Source organism: Camellia sinensis, chromosome 6 (assembly GCF_055761805.1).
Source record: "Camellia sinensis isolate YWXY chromosome 6, ASM5576180v1, whole genome shotgun sequence".
In the NCBI taxonomy this organism is placed as follows: domain Eukaryota; kingdom Viridiplantae; phylum Streptophyta; class Magnoliopsida; order Ericales; family Theaceae; genus Camellia; species Camellia sinensis.
Window position 1 is genome coordinate 128,886,049 of NC_138966.1, and position 14,972 is coordinate 128,901,020.

Consider the following 14,972-nt stretch of genomic DNA (forward strand, 5'->3'; position numbering starts at 1 on the left):
AGGTTTATTTCACTTTCTACTCCTATCAAATTGTCTATTTACTTTTTAAATTATTGATTGAATTTACTTAATTTTTAAAATATATAAATCAAAATTTACGGTCTTTAAATTATTGATTCGATCTATAATATTTGAAAATATTTAATTAAAAAATATTTGGTTTTAAAATAATTACAATAATAAAATATAAGCCCAAAATGTTTTAAAAATTGGACCAGTAAGCCAACCAAAAAAGGGATCAGGTGGACGGGTCACTGGTTCAACCGTCAGTTTGAACCGGAATCGACGTAATAAATATATTAAAATTATATTTAAATAAAAATATAAGTAATAAAATTATATATTAAAAATATTAAATTATATTAAATATTTCTCCTAATATTTTTTTTACTGAAAAATATAATAATATATTTTAAAATATTATTAATTTTAATTTTGGAAGAGGAAATCACATATTCAATATTCCCTCCATATGATTTTAATTCAAATAATTTGATTGAAAGAAGAGCAAAAATTTTGAAAGGATATCAAAATTTCAATATTGCCTCTAATACATTTTATTGAATCCCATATGAATTTCTTGAGTTTTTTTGGAATAATTTTTTTTTTATAAATATGTAGAGACTTTTACAATAATTTCAAACTCTTAATGGGATTCCTCACAAGAGGAGACTCTTGAAAAAGAGTTTCTAATTAAAAAAATTTTATTGACCCAGCGAATTGGCTCCGGGTCGACCGTTGGTTTTTCTGATTCCCTCTAAATAGCCTAATTTTTAGTTTTGAACGGTTTAGGGAGTATATCCGGACCAGAACCCCGACTAGTTGGTAGTTCAACCAGTCGAACCGCCCGGTCCGGTCTGGTTTTCAAAACCATGCCCAAGAGTATTATAAATTAGTAAAAAAATTATCTAGTTATTTTAGGAAAAAATTTAAATTTCTATTTCATATTTAAAATGTGTTTTATTTTACTGTGTGTTTAAATTACTAGTATCAAAACCTAATTTCTCAGGTTTACTAATAAAATCATTTGAGTATTATATATATTGATAAAGTAAAATTATATATTTTAAATAATAGCACTTCGTTACAAATAATAATAGAATAAAACAATAATTAACAAAAAAAATTTAAGACAATCAATTAAAAATTATAAACGAGGTAAGCAAGTAGCTATATTATACAAGATAAATAAGAAAATACTAATTATTCCTACCCTTATGAAGGAAATTCACCATAACAACTATTTTTTAAAGACATAAGAGAAATTTAAGGTTTCTAAAATAAAATCTTAACTAAGTAGGGCATTTTACTCATTTTAATATTTATGGGCTTGTAGTTTATTTTTCTAATATTTTTAGGGACTAAATAGATTTGAATTAAATACTTTAGGTATTTAATAGATTTAATCGATAATTCACGACTAAGTGAACTTTGATTTATAACTCAATTATAATTTAGAGATTAACTAGGTAATTTGGCAATAATTCAAAAAAAAAAGTGAAATAAACCCTAATTAAAGACAAGTAAGTGAAAAAAAACAACTTCTTCTTTATTTTATTTATTTATTTTGGTCTAAGTGAATAACTAATATATATTATGTATGAAAATTCAATTTTTCATTTAAAAATTAAATTATTAAGGTATGGGTTTAAATTTCCAACTATTTATTTTTGGTCACTCTAAATGTTCCTAAAAAATTAGGTTGTGTAACCTCAATTACTAATAGTCCTTCAAGACAAAATATATATATATATATATATAAATTAATTAATAGCTTATATCTATTGGATTAGGTAGACAGGTTTGGAATTTAGATGTACATTTTTCCCCCCTAAAATCCCTTTTATTGAATAGTAGTATTCAATTTTATAATTCAAATCACATTTATCATTATTATTTTTAGATACAAATGCAATTCAAGGAAAGGGCTATTGATATTCGATCAACTTATTTTTTTGCAGGTATGTTTTACTGAATGTATTTTAAAAAATGAGCAACTCCAATTATCAAAACAGATCTAGAAATGAGCTCCACGAGTTGCACAACAGTGGCTGTTATGCCTTCCCCCACAACAGCCACTCTAATTCCCTCTTTTGGGGACACTCCAAATAAGTTGTTTGTTGGCTTATTTTTCCATCACATCTCTATTTTTTTACACATCTTTTCATAATAAATAAAAATGTTAAAAAATAAATCATATCAAAAATAATCCTAGGTCTGATGTTAAGTCGAATCAAATTTGAAGTGATACATATATTTTTGGGTAAAAAAAAAAAAAAAAAAAAAAAAACACTAAGGTTTCATGCATTTTTCACTTTAAACACTGGTATTTCAATTTCGACAAATTAAACTCTGGAGTTCCATCCGTATTTTAATTTGCCTCTTCTTTCCATCTCTGTCTATATAAAGTAACGGAGAGAGACTAAAGTGAAAAACACTAGGGTTTAAAGTGAAAAATGCGTAAAACCTTGAGGTTTCTTTGTGTAATTGAGGTTTCTTTGTGTAATTAATTACACAAAGAAACCTCAAGGTTTCATGCATTTTTCACTTTAAACTCTCCCTGTTATCTTACACAGACAGAGATAGACAAAGAAGATAAATTGAAACACAAATTAAACTCTAAAATTTAATTTGTCAAAATTAAAACACTGAAATTTAAAATAAAAAAAAATACGTGAAACCTTAAAAAAAAATTGTGATTAACCCTATATTTTTGTTATATAGAGTCAATCTGAACTAAACCCAACCTTGCCGGATCTTTTATCCACCCTAGCAAAAACATGTCAAAAAAATTTAGTGAATAATGTAACTTGCACACAAAATTTCACGATGGTTTTGTTTGGAAAGTTGACTATTTTAATTATTTTTTGGATTTTTAGCTATTTTAATCTAATTAAAAAAAAGTTTGGAAAAATAGTTGATTTTTTTTTTTTTTTTTTGTAGTTGATTTGATGGTTGTGAAAGAAAAAGTGAAATAATTATAAGTTAGATGTAACATTTTGTCTTATTGACTATTTTAACTTATTTTGTCTTTGGCCCTGTTTAGGAAGAGAGTTGGGTTAAAATTGCCCATTAAAAGACAAAATAGACTAAAATAGTCGATAAGACAAAATGTTACATCCAACTCATAATTATTTTACTTTTTCTCTCACAACTATCAAATCAACTATAAAAAAGCCAACTAACTTCAAACACAATTTTTTTAACGAGGCTAAAAATAATCAAAAAGTCAAATAATTAACCAAAATAGCCAACTTCCCAAACAAAGCTTTTATAAACTATTTTAGTCCAAATAGCATTTTCTAAACAGGGCCATATCTTTTACACGTTTTAATAAAATGCTACATATTTCCTGAAGTTAATGATTGTTATTAAATGTTTAAGAGAAGTGATTCAGAGTTCTAATAGTAGAACTCTAATCAGAATTCTACGGATGTGGTAACCAAAAAAAAATAAAATAGAAATAATACATCTCTTAATTTTAAAATTTTAAACAGAGCTCTAATGACTTGGCAGGCAATAAAAAAATAAAATAAAAATAAAAACAAAAATAATATACAAACAGCACATCATTGTGGAGCCCACCCACTATTAGTGTTTTTCCTCTAGAGTTCCCAATTTTTTTCAAAAAAAAAAAGCCAAAACATCATATCAGAAAGTGGGGCCCACAATTTAGAGCTCACAATTTAGAACTTTCAATCATTTTGCAATGTTTAATTTGTAATTTAAAACAAAAATGCTTGGGAGCTCTAATTAGAGCCACCACTAATGATGTGGCAGTGAGTCCCACCCTGTAACGCCCCACTTTTTATTTTTCGAAGTCATTACCAAATTCATTAACTTAATTCAAGTTCAGAGATAACATGCGGAAAATAAACTTTTTAGTCCCATGAGTAGAAATAAATAACAATTTTCTCATCCGAATGCAAATTAAATACAACATGAGCATACTGAATAAAATGCCCGAAGGCTTACATCAGTAAAGAATCAAGAAGAAGGGTGTAACCTTTTTCCATATATGGCATTCCGCCAACACAAAAGAGGCCCCGTGGCCAACAAATAAGAAGATCCAAATCTTGTAGCACATCCTGCTTAATACCTGAAAAAAGATTCAACAACGTGGGATGGAACATATAGTCCAGTAGGGATCTCTACATGATCCTCAACAATAACAACTTACAGATAGTTATAATCATGAATGCTCAATCTCGTACTAGAATAATAATGTGGCAGTTTATACAAAAATATACATAAGTATAAACTTTTCTCAAACAGTCAATCCATTCAGCGCTATAAGCGATTCATCTTTCATTTCATTTCATTATCCCTTGTTCCCAAACTTTCATAACAATAACAACTTCTTAGAAAAAAACAATTTCTCTAAGTCTATTACCTTTCTCCCATTTTCCATACTTACAATAGATTTTTCCTTTTTCAAAATATACTTTCAAATACCAAATTTTCCTTCACACTTTCCCAAAATCTCACAATGGCATTTTGGTTTGTTTCCAATACATTCATATCTATACATGCATGCCTTCAATAAAAGGGAGATAACAAATCATCAACATGTATATAATCAACAAATGAGGCAACTCGGCCCTCCGAAACTGTAACCATCACAATCCATGATATACTCAGATACACTGAGACAAAAACAATAAAACTCTGTTCTACCGGCTATATGCACAGTAAGCCAAGGAAACAACTCTTACAATGGTATGCCATTTTACCAGGTGCTAGCTGGAAGGGTGTGGTACCTTAGATTCTCAGCGCAGTCAGTTCTCTAGGCGCTAGCTGGAAGATAACGGTACCTCTGATTATAAGCGCAGGGTATAACACCAATAATCACAATACAACAGAGTATAACCAACAAGTGTAATACATACACATAAACTATCAAGATACATAAGCAATGTGTTAAAGTATATGAACACATAGGTATGTGTGGAGTACATCCCATATCTCCTCCCACACACGATAATTCAACACAACCATGTCATCCTCCACCGATGACCAAGGACAAAACCTCTAGATGTATGTTTTTAATACACCGATTATAGAGACTCAACTCTCATGAGATCTTAAACCCAACAACGGCACTAGTACGATAGGTAAGGGTAAAACCCCCAAATGTGTGTATTCAACACTCATGATACAACAATTCAATTCTCATATTCATTTTCTAAAACTCACATAGAGTTAACATTACATTACCTATTTCCAAGGTCGACTTCCAGGATTTTCCAATTCCAAAACCCCTTTTTCATTTCATAAAACCAATATCATTCCTCTCATAACTTTCCAAATCAATTATGCAAATTAATTCATAACAGTAAATTAGGGCTTTTCTCCCTCTTTCTCAATATTGACCAAAAAGGCTCAAATACCAACAACAAACAACAATAACCTCATTTGAGACCCAAAATACATATATATTGGCCCAAAGTACAAAACCTCTCTTTTAATTTATCAAATCAAATATAAATTAGGGCTTTTTCTTCTTTCAACAATGATATACTAATTTACACCCCAATTAGTCCAAACCACAATCAATGATAACAAACCCATTTTCAAACAACCAACCCTAGGTTCACCCCCATGATTTTCAAACAAACCCAACATGGATATAATTTTCATGCAATGCAAAACTACCACATGTCTATCTATAGACGAAGCATTGTAAAAGAACAAGGAAATCCCTACCTCAAATTCGGAGCTCAAATGGAGAAGATGAAGAATTTCGAAATGCTCCAAACCTCAAGATTTTCAGATTGATAGGAAGCCCACACCAAGCTCTACACTTTTTATAAAGGCACTAGGGTAGAAGAACACTCCTACTAGATCAAACCCTAGAGAGAAGTTGGAGTTTTAGAGTGAGGTGCTCTCCCATGGAGGTTTTGAAAAGTAAGAGAGAGAAAATGAGTTGAAAAAGTGATCCAAAAAGTCAAACTACGGACTGATCTACAAGTCGCCCCGCTCGAGCGTAGAACTCCCTGCTCGAGCGTCAGACTCAGGCTCACGCTCAAGTGTCAAAAGCGTCGCTCGAGCGCCAGATGCACACTTCCAGAAGTTTTGCAGACCATGGTCCCCGCTCGAGCGTCAGACTTCCCGCTCGAGCGGAGGAACAAAAACGAAAGGTCCCGCTCGAGTCAAAACTCCCACTTGAGCGTATGACGACCTGCAGAGACAAAATACTGGGAGATGAATATTCACGCTCGAGCGTCAAAACGCTCGCTCAAGCAGAAAAGCAACAACAAAGGGTCCGCTCGAGCATCAAAATCCCCACTCGAGCATGAAGGCCAAAATCTGGGCATCAACTATTGATTTCTAACACAACCTGTAACAACCCTCACTTTACTCTAGTCATGCTTGCATGTATTTACATGATCTTGTCTTGTTAAGTTGCATTTACAAACCTTGATTTGTTTCGCATAAGTGTTGCTTGCATATTTTGTTCCTTGCTTGGTGTGAGTTTAGCCGAGGTCATCTTAAGCCTAGGTTACACCTTTGAACTTCTTACACCTAGGACCATCTTGGAACCACCTTGGTTGACCTCCACCCTCACCCTAACATGTTAGCCGAGATGTCATTATCTAGGCCGAGGTGTTCATCACCAAGGCCGAGATGTGTATTATCTAGGCCGAGATGTTATACCCAAGTAATCTTGTCCCTGGACTGGTACGACCTAGACCGAGGTGTGGCACAGCTAGGCCAAGTGTTGTCCTTCCTAGCCGAGATCATTGAGACCTTACTTGCCGAAGCTTTGTCCTAGCCGAGATCATTACACGCTGTAGTGCCCTGTCACCTTACTTGTTACTTACACTTTTTCATACTCTTGTCTTATCAATCTATCACCTTTTTAAGGAGGTCTAATCAGCCATTGCTACGTGTCCCAGCAGAGGGTTAAGTCAGCCAACAGAGTTAGAAACATATCATTTTGTGTCATATCCTTTGCATGGTAGAGAGAGAAGCTCTAAGAAGAGAAGAGGAAGTTGGAGTAAGAGAGCTAGATCCCAAGCTTGATCTTTAGAGTTTGAACTGTTTAATCCGTGTTTTGAGGTTAGAATCTTGATTTACCCGTGTTGTTCTTTATGTTGATCCGATTGCATTGCATGATCTAGCATGATTCATAAGCCATGCATTGATTTAAAGTTTGTTTTAGAAAGAGAAAATGATGTTCTTGTGTTCTTGAGACAAAACCATGTTTTGATCCGAAAGCTTGTGATAAGATCCATGTTTTTGTGTTTGTTTTCATAAGATCTTCAAGTATGGGTACCCAGGTCCATGTTTTCAAACTCATCTCATGAAAACTCAAATTTCGAATGAAGAAGTTATGATTTTAGCATTTCATGTTCTTGTTCTTCATGTTTTTCAAGAGGGAAACCCAGACTTTTCCAGACTTCATTTCTTTGAATGTGGTCGTCGGGAACACACCTCGGCTAAGGGATGTGGGACCTCGACCTAGACCTGGTTGGTACCCAGCATGTTTTTCCGAGATGAAAAGGTAGTGTTGTAACTCCCAGCATGTTTTGCTTTGTTTTGACTTGATTTTGAAAGAAATGCCGAGATCCTTTCTTGTCATGTAAAGCTTGTTGTAAGGATGCATTTCATATCCATCTTTGAGCATCTCTTCTTGTCTTCTTGAATCGCATCCAATAGGATTTATTTTGTGCTTATAGGCCTTGGATCCTTGCTTGTAATTCCTACACCCGAAGAACTATGTGAGTGGTATTTTTAATAAAGTTATGTTATAAAGTTTTGATAAAGCTTTGCTTTGCTTGTTTTGGAAAAAGTATTTGTTAAGCATGAATGAATACCCCTATTTTGTGTATCATGTATTAGCCATGTTTTGGATGACATTTTTGGAAAGTCCGTACATGCTAGGGGACTCTAAACCTTTGTAGCACAAGTCCGTACGTGCTAGGGGACTCTAAACCTTTGTAGCACAAGTCCGTACGTGCTAGGGGACTCTAAACCTTTGTAGCACAAGTCCTTACGTGCTAGAGGACTCTAAGCTTTTGTAGCACCTTTGTTTAATGTCATCCCTTGTATTATATTGATGCTAGTAAGCATCCCTTGAAGATTTGAAAGACTTGATTGATGAACTTGGTTCATCCCTTGATTTTGTATAGTATGCTATGTATTGTTTAGAAAAAAGATCTTGAATATCATTCATGCAAAACCTTTATTACTGGTATCATTCACTGAGTATCCAAGCTCACCCTCTCTATATATATGTAGGTGTCGAGCAGGAAGGCGGTGATGCCTAGATGATTGTTGCAAGATGTTTTTGGATTCATGTTTTGTAGCATCTTGAAGACTATACTTCTTGGCTTATAGTTATCTCTTTTGTATATGTCGGCTTAAGAAGCCTTTTGATCAAGATGTATTTTGTACTTTATTTTATTGTATCCAAGTTGTAAGCTATATTAAGATGTGTGTCATTTCATTTGATCTATGCACAGCTCTTGTGGACTATTTAGTTTTAAATTTACTGCTTCCGCACATGTAGGCCCCATATGTATACTCTGATTGTGTGTGAATCTTTGTAAGTTGGCCATCGGTAATCTCGGATTACTGGCCATCACGGCACCATTCTACTAGGGACAGGATGGGGTCGTGACCCAACCAACCTGTTCCAAACCTGCCCAACACAACCCAAGACTCAAATACAAAGAGTAAAGGATGGAAATGAAAATAAGACAACAACATAACCACGGAACCAAGTCCAGAATGCAATAATCAAAGGAAAGGAAAATTGAGATCGCTATAACCTCCCCCCTTAAGGAATTTCGTCCCCGAAATTAAGAACACGCCAAAAACACAAGGCCAACAGATCACACAGCACCCAACACCCGAGTACTAGGAAAGAAACTACTCTCGCAACAAACCTCTGGTTAGCTCTCACCAAAGAAAAGCTTTCCAAGGAAACACGTTCCAAAAGACAACACTTAGGCACAAAAAGCTTCAACAAAGCCAAACCTTTCCCCGAAACAATTCACCAACAACCGACTAGCGCTTCAAGCTAGGTCACTACTCAACAACATAATTCCCCAAAAGGCAACCAAAGCAAACTTTTTGTATAAATGTAAAGGAAATCATTCTCTTATTTAAGAAACATTTCTCAAAGATAATCAAATTTTCAACGTTAACATTCCGAATCAAATTTTGCATTTTCCAAGTGAAACTCAAAGGCTCTGTTTGTTTGTGCTCTGAAAATAGTTTTCAACACTTGAGTTTGAGCATGATGTTTGGTAAGAGTTTTGGAATTAATTTTTCAAAACTCTGCCGGAAGCTCTGTCTATATGTCAAAGCATTCTGTTTGTTGCAGAGGGGGCGTTTGAGGAAACGGGACGTCCGGCCGGTTGACCGGCCGGCTGTCCGAAACAGTGAATTTTTTTTTTTTTTTTTTTTGCAATTGATTTATATAATCGGGAAAAATATTTTCTGAAAATTTTTAAATTTTTTGTATGCTTTAAAATAATTTTGAGTTGTATGTTTAGTTATGAGTTGTAAATTTTTGTATCACATATCAAATGCCACATCAACAATTCCCCGCTCAAATCAAACCTCTTTTCCAAAACTATTTTCAAAACTCTTTACCAAACAAATTTTCTGCACTCAAATCATAATTCTACAACACACAAACTCAAAATATAACTCATGCTCTCAAATCACATTTACAAAATACAACCAAACGCAGGCAAAGGTTTTATAAACATTTTTCATAAACACAGTGTTACCCATAATACGTAAACACCTCCCGTTTATTTGCCAAAAACTACTCGTTTGGAAATTCTCATAACATTCAAATTAAATCAAATCCTTAACATTTTCCTTTTGACAATGCCCTTAAAAGGCCAAAACAACTAGGAAGAATTTACTGCCCATTCCTTTTCAATATAACACTAGCAACATCCACCACTCACACGACGATGCCACAACCAACACATAACATAACATTTCTATAATGATAGTTAATAGAAATAAACACTTTGCTATCAATACATAGGCATAAAAAATTCATGATTTTGCAATTTCATTCCACCTTCCTTTACTTAACCAATTTAAAATCATAAACATGGCTCAGAACCTGGCCGAACAATTTAAATGAGACTACATCTCATGCCAACAATACTCCAAACTGCCATTTCACGGAAATTGCGTCTACGGGATCCAGCACCCATGTGTAATTATTTTCTTGTGGCCATTTTACGGAAATTTCATCCGCGGGACTCAGCACCCATGTATAGATGTTTTTGGATTGCCATTTTACGGAAATTTCATCTACGGGATTTGGCACCCATGTATTCAAATACTCATCATATACAATGACTAATCAATACACAAATTTGCTGTATTATTCTAATCGTCAAATTCAATGACACATTCTGGGTGATTAGTTTCAGTTTTCCCTAATCAACACATGATGGCTACAACAATCAAGACTATCCACAAGGTGACCAATGCCGACCCAAACCCGATGACAACAAGCTGACTAATCAACTCAATAAACCTCCACACTCAGTAAACCCCACACTGATGTGTCACTCAAAACCATTAACCCCAAACACGGAGTTTCCTACACAAACCCCGAAATTTTGGAATCTCACCGAACTTCTCAAGATCGGACCACACCATTACTGCTTCTAAGGGAATCACCACCCCCACGCATACATGCGCGAGCCTGCCCATCTCCTCAACTCAAGACCGACAACAAGTCACAATACGAACACTACCCATATACATAACTGATGGAATCACAACGGATTTAATAACAAACAAAAACCCGAAACATCTAACAACACCTCGGTACCATTTCCCACTAACCCAAGATACAAAACTCACATAACCATGCCAAGACCACACAACTCTCGAAACCATCAAGCCAAACACATTCACCTACGGATTCCCCGTTCTCAACAAACAACCTACAAACTGAACAAGGCTCACAGGCCACCACATAACCACCTCATGATTCACAACACTAGGATCATCGATCCCATTAACAACTTCTCAATATATAAAAGAGGGTTCGAAATTCCATGCATGCCCCCAATACATGAGGATTAAGCAAACACAATATAATTATATGTGCAATGCATAATCATGATGCCTCAGCATCCAACAGTACACCGGTCAACAACAAAATGATTTACATAAAACATCACCGGCCAACAATACAAAAGTCCCTCTTCAGGGTAACACTATAGGGCTAGCTAATAAGTTGCCCCTCGCGAGGCCCTCGAAGTCTGGCTTGCCCGTTTCTGGTACTGATAACGTCCCCAACTGGATGGGTACGACTGAGCCTGACTAGGCTTTGAAACACTTGTAGAATTCACACACAAAGGGCAAAAACGTCTACCGTGGCCCGGCAGACCACAAACAAAACAACCAACAGACCCCCTACTCTGGGACTGGTCTGAAATCTGAACCTGCCTAGACCTCCCAACAGAAGAGTCTAAAACCCCTGGCGAAGAAAAGGATTCAGCCTGGGACTGAGCATGTTTTCGCCTCCACCCCTTACTGAGCCTAGAGTGCTTATGAACCCTAGGAGTTACCGAGATGGCCTCCTCCCTAACCTAACCAGCACTCATAACCACGGCCTCCACATGGGCCGCTGCCTCGACTAGACTATAATAATCATTCCCAAAGGATCCAGCTACTTTCTCCCGAATATCGAAACATAACCGACTTTCAAACTCATAACAACGACGCTCCTCTGTTGCCACCAACTCTGGAGCAAACCTCAACAAACTGGTAAACCGCACCTCAAACTGTGCCACAGGAATAGCATCCTGATGCAACTCAATAAACTGTTCCCTCAACTTTTCCCGAGCAGAAGGAGGGAAATACTTGGCCCAAAAGGCCTCGGTAAAAGCAACCCACGTGCTACCTACAGTATTCTTAGCATACTTCCACCAATAACTCGTATCTCCTTTCAATTGAAAAGTCACCAAAGAAACCCTCAACGCCTTATCTTCGACTCTGAGCATATCAAGAGTCTTGGTAATCTTCTCTAACCAACTTTCTGCCTCCAACGGTTTAGCCTCCCCCATAAACACTGGTGGACTGGAGCGAAAAAAACTCTTTAGTAAGCTTGAGGGTACGCCCGTTGTCACCTTCAGTGCGAGCTAGAGCGTCCTGCACTGCTCTCACAATCTCGCGTGCAACGTCCTCGTCGACAACCGATGTTGCAATGGCGGGTGCTAAAGGAACTGTTGTGCCTCTACCGACACTCCTACCACTCAATCGTCCTCTACTCCCTCGTGTAGACATCCTATAAAACCCAAAACAAAACCACACTTAGCGCTCAACACAATAGCCTGTACGAGGCACACACTTACTACTCTCAAGTCACAAGACACACTTAGTCTCAAGACATATATTACGATTGCATATAAACATCTAAACATTTAAACACATAACCGAATTAAGTCCACAAGGATAGCCACTCATCCCGGAACTCTCAAGGAACTCCTATCAAAAACCACGTTGATCAAGCGTGTTTCCAAGAGGACCTCAAAGCAAGTTCACCGGCTATGAAATACTATCCAGGAAACTCAATCCCATGTTCACATAAATACAACACACAAGTCCTAACATTCATGTTAACTATATGCAACATCCTCACCATACGTAGTACACCCACTGTGGTAAAAACCACTTCCCATGAGTCTAAAGTATTCAAACCCGGCTCGCTTTGATACCAAGTTGTAACGCCCCACTTTTTATTTCTCGAAGTCATTACCAAATTCATTAACTTAATTCAAGTTCAGAGATAACATGTGGAAATAAACTCTTTAGTCCCATGAGTAGAAATAAATAACAATTCTCTCATCCGAATGCAAATTAAGTACAACATAAGCATACTGAATAAAATGCCCGAAGGCTTACATCATTAAAGAGTCAAGAAGAAGGGTGTAACCCTTTTACATATATGGCATTTCGCCAACACAAAAGAGGCCCCGTGGCCAACAAATAAGAAGATCCAAATCTTGTAGCACATCCTGCTTAATACCTGAAAAAAGATTCAACAACGTGGGATGGAACATATAGTCCAGTAGGGATCTCTACATGATCCTCAACAATAACAACTTACAGATAGTTATAATCATGAATGCTCAATCTCGTACTAGAATAATAATGTGGCAGTTTATACAAAAATATACATAAGTATAAACTTTTCTCAAACAGTCAATCCATTTAGCGCTATAAGCGATTCATCTTTCATTTCATTTCATTATCCCTTGTTCCCAAACTTTCATAACAATAACAACTTCTTAGAAAAAAACAATTTCTCTAAGTCTATTACCTTTCTCCCATTTTCCATACTTACAATAGATTTTTCCTTTTTCAAAATATACTTTCAAATACCAAATTTTCCTTCACACTTTCCCAAAATCTCACAATGGCATTTTGGTTTGTTTCCAATACATTCATATCTATACATGCATGCCTTCAATAAAAGGCAGATAACAAATCATCAACATGTATATAATCAACAAATGAGGCAACTTGGCCCTCCGAAACTGTAACCATCACAATCCATGATATACTCAGATACACTGAGACAAAAACAATAAAACTCTGTTCTACCGGCTATATGCACAGTAAGCCGAGGATACAACTCTCACAATGGTATGCCATTTTACCAGGCGCTAGTTGGAGGGTGTGGTACCTTAGAATCTCAGCACAGTCAGTTCTCCAGTTGCTAGCTGGAAGGTAACGGTACCTCTGATTATAAGCGCAGAGTATAACACCAATAATCACAATACAACAGAGCATAACCAACAAGTGTAATACATACACATAAACTATCAAGATACATAAGCAATGTGTTAAAGTATATGAACACATAGGTATGTGTGGAGTACATCCCCTATCTCCTCCCACACACGATAATTCAACACAACCATGTCATCCTCTACCGATGACCAAGGACAAAACCTCTAGATGCATGTTTTTAATACACTGATTATAGAGACTCAACTCTCATGAGATCTTAAACCCAACAACAACACTAGTACGATAGGTAAGGGTAAAACCCCCAAATGTGTGTATTCAACACTCATGATACAACAATTCAATTCTCATATTCATTTTCCAAAACTCACATAGAGTTAACATTACATTACCCATTTCCAAGATCGACTTCCAGGATTTTCCAATTCCAAAACCCCTTTTTCATTTCATAAAACCAATATCATTCCTCTCATAACTTTCCAAATCAATTATGAAAATTAATTCATAACAGTAAATTAGGGCTTTTCTCCCTCTTCCTCAATATTGACCAAAAAGGCTCAAATACCAATAACAAACAACAATAACCTCATTTGAGACCCAAAATACATATGTATTGGCCCAAAGTACAAAACCCCTCTTTTAATTTATCAAATCAAATATAAATTAGGGCTTTTTCTTCTTTCAACAATGATATACTAATTTACACCCCAATTAGTCCAAACCACAATCAATGATAACAAACCCATTTTCAAACAACCAATCCTATGTTCACCCCCATAATTTTCAAACAAACCCAACATGGATATAATTTTCATGCAATACAAAACTACCACATGTCTATCTATAGACGAAGCATTGTAAAAGAACAAGGAAATCCCTACCTCAAATTCGGAGCTCAAATGGAGAAGATGATGAATTTCGAAATGCTCCAAACCTCAAGATTTTCGGATTGATAGGAAGCCCACACCAAGCTCTACACTTCTTATAAAGGCACTAGGGTAGAAGAACACTCCTACTAGATCAATCCCTAGAGAGAAGTTGGAGTTTTAGAGTGAGGTGCTCTCCAATAGAGGTTTTGAAAAGTAAGAGAGAGAAAAGGAGTTGAAAAAGTGATCCAAAAAGTCGAACTTCGGACTGATATACAAGTCGCCCCGCTCGAGCGTGGAACTCCCTGCTCGAGCGTCAAACACAGACTCACGCTCGAGCGTCAAAAGAGTTGCTCG